The sequence below is a fragment of the Drosophila sulfurigaster genome, chromosome X, assembly GCF_023558435.1.
Source record: "Drosophila sulfurigaster albostrigata strain 15112-1811.04 chromosome X, ASM2355843v2, whole genome shotgun sequence".
In the NCBI taxonomy this organism is placed as follows: domain Eukaryota; kingdom Metazoa; phylum Arthropoda; class Insecta; order Diptera; family Drosophilidae; genus Drosophila; species Drosophila sulfurigaster.
The window spans coordinates 14687011-14693935 of NC_084885.1; the positions used below are offsets into that span (position 1 = coordinate 14687011).

Here is a 6925-nt window from a genome sequence, read left to right on the forward strand (position 1 = left end):
ATTGATGGCTCTAATTCTATTGGCTAATGATTCAAAGTGGGGCCGACGCCTCGACACCCCCCTTCCCCTTCTAGCTGCCCCTTCCACCCGCCACTTGCTGCTTCAAACAGCTGATACGAGCTGAGCGATAGCGATAGTTAGAAACGAACCTGTTGCCTCGACAACGGATTCTTGGCGACGCCAACGCGCGTTTGCGTTTGCGTTTGCCTTTTACCGTTGCTTTTGGCTCCACACAACAACATGACTTCATGGGTAGGGCCACAACAAAGCAGCAGACTCGACTCAAGTCGAGTCGAGTGCTTGCTCTGCTTTAATTTGAACTAAAGCGAACATAAAATAGGGCAACGATGCCATCGATAACAGCAGCAGCAACAGCAGCAGCAGCAGCCAAAGAAATGCCAAAAGCAACATAAATAAACCAAGAAAAAGAGATCACAACAATAAATAAATAAAACAATAAAAAAAAAAACTTACAGCTGATCGTCGTATTTTCTATGCACTCCAACAACTTTTCATCTCATTCTAAGTGATCAAAGACAGTTTCTGTTGCACCTTAGACTTGAAGGTATTCTTTAAGCGAGTTCTTTGTGCGCTGAAAGTAAAAAAAACACAAAGAAATTATATATTAAAATATGTAATTAAATAAACCTATTTCTAGTACTATAAATGAAAGTTGTAAGGACAAACAAAATAAGTATTTTTAATAAAAATAGAAAACACAATTTATACAACATGAGATAAAATAAATTTCAAATATATCAAATTAATATACCTCAAAAATATAATATAATATATAACTACAATAAACAAATATACCATAGAGTACAAAATATACCAAATTGTCAGCCAAAGCAACTAAGTTTCAAGATTCCAGTATAAAAAGAAAATAGAATATTAAACAAAATGTAAAACGCAACTCCAAATAAAAGTAGATTTGAAAAAACAAAAGCTATTTACTTTTCATTGCTTGCTTTGAATTCTTCAAAAATTCAACTAGCTTCAACTACAATTTAAAATTAGAATTTAATTGTATATTGTATTGGACGCAATTTAATTAACATACAAGTAAAATAATTTCATTATTTAATTTTTAAGTTCAAGCAGATGACAAATAAATAAAATAAACAAATACTGAGTTTAACTTTTTGTTTTAAATAAACTAAGCAGAGAACCAGCTTAAACCAGAAATAACCATCATAATTATATTATTTAATTAAATCAATAAATAAATGCGACACAATTGCTTCTACTTAGTGTAAATGTGCTTTAATATATTCGCCAACAAATAGACTGTTAATAGCATTATTAAGTGTTTAATGGATTAGATATGTTAATTGCTGTAATATGCAGTCATGCAGCTATTTTCACTCTTTACCTCGCGACTTGTATATAGTAAATGATAATTGCATTTCATTAAACTGTAAATGACAAAGATAAGCACAAAATGCATCTCATAATGTGAATTTCAACTCGCTGTATAAAATTAAACCTTTTTTGATGTGCAGAGTTGAGTCAAGTCCTGCTATAAATGACGTCTTATACGTCGTATAAGAGCTGTAACTGCTGAGAGCTTTACACAATCACAATAATATGAAGAATTTAGTTAAGTCCTGCGCATTTTACTTGTAGAAGAGTTACAGCTACTCATAATTTGTATGGACAGGCAAAAATTGACTCTAATGACGTCTTAACTATTTCACCATTTGCTTAGAATTTGAGGAAACTTAACAAAATCTTTCACAATTTTTATGAATGTATAAGAGTTACACAAATGAACTCATATTTAATGTGCAGTTGAGTCAATTCCTGTCTCTACATAGTCTGATACTTGTATAAGAGCTGCAATTGCTTAGAACTATATATGTTCCACGATTTTTATACGCAAATAAGCGGCAGGTAACTGAAACTTAATAGCTGATTCAAGTCCTAATACTACGTTGTCTTATTCTTATATAAGAACTGCAATTACTCAGACCCTATATCCTCCTCAGTTCTTCGACAAGTGAATCCATATTTGGTTTGCAGGGTTCAGTCAAATTCTGCTATTAATGACGTCTTATACAAGTATAAAAGTTGCAATTACTCAGCACTTAAGGAAACTTCACTAAATCCTCTGCAGTTCTTATACGCGTATAAGAGTTAGATAAATGAAGTCATTTTTTGTTTGAAGAGTTGATTCAAATCCTGCTACTACACAGTCTTATACTTGTATAAGTGCTGCAATTACTCACTACCTATGTATATCCTCCAAAGTTCTTAGACAATACAATAATTACAAATTACTCAGCACTTAAGGAAACTCGATCAAATCCTCCGCAGTTCTTATACGCGTATAAGAGTTAGATAAATGAAGTCATTTGTTGTTTAAAGAGTTGATTCAAATCCTGCTACTACACAGTCTTATACTTGTATAAGAGCTGCAATTACTCATTACCTATGTATATCCTCCAAAGTTCTTAGACAATACAATAATTACAAATTACTCAGCACTTAAGGAAACTCGATCAAATCCTCCGCAGCTCTTATACGCGTATAAGAGTCAGGCAGCCAGAAATGCAACTCGTGGCTGTGGCTGTGGCGTGAGCTTGTCTGCCTTTCAATTCACACATTGTCGATGATCGTTTTCGTTTTCGATTTCGTATCTTTTTTTTCTTCTGTTTTTTTTTGGTTTTGCTCAGCTTTTCTATGGATTTTCATTGGTGGGAGGAAGGGAAAGAGTGGAGGAGTAGAGGGGACAGCCGCTGTGAACCAACATTTTCCGGCATGCAGCGGTTGCCCCCTTTGTCACTCTGCCTCTGACTTCGATCTTGGGCAAGTGTTAATTGGTCTGCGTTCAACTCGGCTGCTGCTTTCTGGTTCTCGGCGACGTCGTTGACGTTGACGTTGTCGTAGTCGGTTTTTTTTCCTTTTATTAATTGATTTGATTATGGGAGGAGAGACTGTGGTGGCGAGCGCATTTATTAATAATATTAATAACAACAGCATTAACAATAATAATAATATTTTGAAATGATAATGATTTTGATGTTCCCCTCTTTCTCGGCTGGTGGTGGATGAATCATCATCAAACAACATTTGAAATCGAAATGAAAACAATGACAAACAAGATGATGAAACAATTGTTGAAATTCGTATTCGTATTCGTATTCGTATTCGTATTTATTCATTTTAATTGGAGAGGCAGTAAAACAAAAAAGCACAGAACAAGGCGACACATTTCCATGGAAAAGCCAAGTCAGCTCTTTGATTACAAGTATGTGTGTGTGTGTGGGGTGTGTGGGTGTGCGTAACTGTATCTAACACGCATTTGCATGTAGAGCTGTCGCAAAGTCAACAAACAGCGCCAACTTCTTCACTCACTCACTCACTCAATGTAAACTGAGCTGACTGATAGTGGAGAGCAGAAGAAGGGGAAGAAGTGATGCGGTGGGAGAGGGGAGGGGAAGGGGGTGGTGGAACACAGTCGCATCGCATGGCGTTAAAGTTGACAGTACAGCTATCAGCCATACACACACCTGTACACACACACACAAATGCATGCTAACAGTGAACTTGAAAAGGTTATTAAAAATTCAAGTGCGGTAGTTGGGTGCTAAGGTAAACAGACTGCGGCGACAACTTGCCGACTGCTAACTGCTAACTGTTGACGACTGCGCAGTCGCTGTCTACTGGATATATATAGACTACATATATACCTACTTATGTAGGTATTTGTCTACAAAATATTGTAGTGCTTAGAGCACAGTTGACCCATATTGTCATCGTGGATTTGCCATAACAATGATTTATGTGTGATGTATGTGTGCACACAGCATTTGCCTGGGTTTATGCTTCTTCTCATTAGCTACCCAAATACTGGAGATTATCGACTTGCACATACCCTGTAATACATAGCAAAGGAGAACAACTTATCAACTCTGCCTTGGCGCCTAAGCGTATGCAATACATTTTGTTCGTTTCCTTTTTTTCAGTCACTCACTTTTTATATTGCAAGAAATATAGTATATTTTGTTGTACATTTAATACTACTTATTATTTTAATATACTACTTATCGAATTAAGAAAAAACGTATCTCATTTTCTATATTTGGAATTTATCTTTTCCCTAACTTTTCTCAATAACCTATACTAGACTGTAAATCATCAAGCAAAGAAAACTATGCCTAGTAAAATATATTGTATACAAAATTTAATTAGTTTACCTAGAAAATGAATGCGGACTCTCACATTATAGTCAAATCTCTATATTTAAATATATAGTTCAAAGTTACTTTTCTTAAAGTGCCAAAATATAAGTACTTACGTACCCACTTAAATATATTTTAGAGAAAATTAACAACTTTTCCTATGAAAATAAGATCGACACGACTTAATTTATGATTAGCTTTGAAGTACTTATAAGTTAGGCTACTTTGTAATTTTGCCTTTAAGTAAAACTAGATGAACCTCGCATACCAAAAAAGAAAGTAGGTTTAGTGAAATATAATAATATTACAAAATATATATGTGTATATTAATAATTGTATTAAAAAGTATTTTAAATCTATATAACACTAATAATATTTTTAATTGTATATTAAAAGTATAAAACCATATAACAATAAAAATATTTTAAATAACCAAAGCAAAATAAGTGAAGGAAAGTTCCTTAAAATATTGTTTATCAGCGGGGCTCCACGTTTTCACGTTCACATTTCGTTTTAAAAACCCTAAAAAACAAAATCTCGGGTTTGGTCCAAAAACGAAAACGAAAAGTGAATATCGGAAACATTATAAAAGCGAATTGAATTTATAAAACCTGCTTAATACAAAGGGAATTTGCTAATAAAATAAAATTGCTATAAACAGTTATCTACTTGTTAAATCTATTAAACATTTTACAGGGTATTTGTGTAGTTCAGTTCGCTGTAGACGATTAAAAGTAGCGGAAATTTGCAAGCAATTGCGGGGCTCGTAAAATGATTTGCGTTTGTTGCTTGAGCCGAAATTGTAGCGCAACGCGTTATAGCAGATAGAAAAGATATATGCATGCATATATCAGTGTCTAGCATCTAGCATCTAGTATAAGACACTTAACAGTAGCCGCTAGCTGTGGTTAGTCAGCTACTATGTACTACTAATGATCATGATAGCCAGGTGCAAGCAGCACTTCATGATTATTACATAGAAGGTTTACTCTCTTGTCATCATTACATTATTATTGTCGATTTGATTAATGCGCTGCCCAGCGACGCCCGATGATAGACTATAGTATACACACACACACACACACACAGCTGAGCGTATAAGTGTGTGTGTGTGTGTGCTTGCATTGAACAAGTCGCATTACAGCGAGTTCGAGTTCGAGTTCGATGAAAGGAGTTGCAAAGTGCATGCGTGTCTTTCTCCCTCTCTCTCTCTCTCTCTCTCTCCCACTCTCTTTCTCTGTGTGTGTTTGTTAGTCACGTGATCTTTGCGATTGTCCGGCAAAGACCGGACGCTGGGGCGGCTTGGGGCAGATTTGTGCAGATTTTTCGCACTTCAATTGGAAGAGGCCGTTCATAAATTGAATCGCGCCATCCGCGTCTTATAAATAAATTAGCAATTAATAGACTCACTTGCGCATTGTAATTGTAATTGTAAATGTAAATGTGTAAATGTGTTGCTTATTGACTTGCCGTTGATGATGATGATGACGCAAAGGACAAGTCTGGGCATGCGTATAAGAGTTGCGTATAAGACTGACCCTGAGCCAAATGTTTTGGCATTTTGCATGCAAGAGCGTATAAGAGCTTCGTCTAAGCGCCAAAGAACCTTCAATACTCAACTATAAATAGCCAAAAATAAATGAAAAGGAAATGAATTGCAGGAAAGAGCTAGAATGTGATTCGAGAATGTGAATGTGAATGGGAGAAAAGAGAAATGCGAATTCAGTGCTCGCCACATAAATAGCTCAGTCAAAGAATGTTGTTGTTGTTGTTGTTGTTGCTGTTGCTTTTGCTGTTTTATAAGAGTGACATTTGGGCGGCAATTAACAAAGCGTAATAATAAATGAATGCTAAGACAAATGTGCGGATATCAGCAGCATGTTATAGACAGTTGTATACAGCATACATAGCCATATATGTATATACATATATATACAGATAGCCATAGATATAGAGAGACAGATGAAGATAAAGAAATACTAGACTCTCTCATGACGTTTGCGGCCGATGACGATGGCGATCTCTAAAAAGATGACGAAAACCCAAAACCGAAACCGAATCTAAAACTGCGACGTCGTTCATTAAAAGCCAACAAATAAATAAATAATTAATAAATTAAAAAAAACACTCGAATGATAAAATATCTAGTTGTATGTGTGTTTGTTTTTTTTTCTTCTGCTATTTCTCTTGTTCATTATTTATTTTTTATTTATTATTCTCTGCCATTGTTGTTGTTGTTGTTGTAGATGATTATTGTATGTTGTGGCTTGTTTGGTGTGCGGCTTTTTTGTCTTCTCGTTTGTTTGCTGCCTTCTTTTTGGATTTTGGACAGCATTAAACAATTGACGCAGTCACTGACAGTGACACATAAAAGCGTAGAGAACGAGGCGAAAGAGATGGGGAGGGGGAAGGGGAGGGAGGAAATGCTGGTGAGTTATCAATCGCAGCATGCAAATGATTTTTCATTAACAGCAATTATTATCAATTATTGTATTAAGAGACGCTAAACGACAACGGCGACGTCGCTGCCAACTGCACACACACACACACACACACAGATTGCAGATAGAGATTGAGCAAGGAGCTTACACACACACACGCACACAGTTGCGCAGTCGCGCTTACAAAGGGAGGCGTGGCTCAGACACAATTTCTAATGAAAGTTGAAAAGCGCCGCTCGTGTGATTGGCTGAGCTTCCAAAACTCCACCCCCCCTCGCCACCTCACAACACCCGCTT

General features: G+C 35.9%; 1 long non-coding RNA gene across 2 annotated transcripts in view; it reads right to left on the reverse strand.

Moving 5' to 3' along the window:
* LOC133849311 (uncharacterized) overlaps positions 1-6925 on the reverse strand; it is a 54109-nt gene that overhangs the window by 26601 nt on the left and 20583 nt on the right. For both annotated transcript variants that reach the window (XR_009895355.1, XR_009895354.1), the window contains exon 2: positions 475-592. This is a non-coding gene — a long non-coding RNA (uncharacterized LOC133849311). The remainder of the gene's footprint in view (positions 1-474; positions 593-6925) is intronic.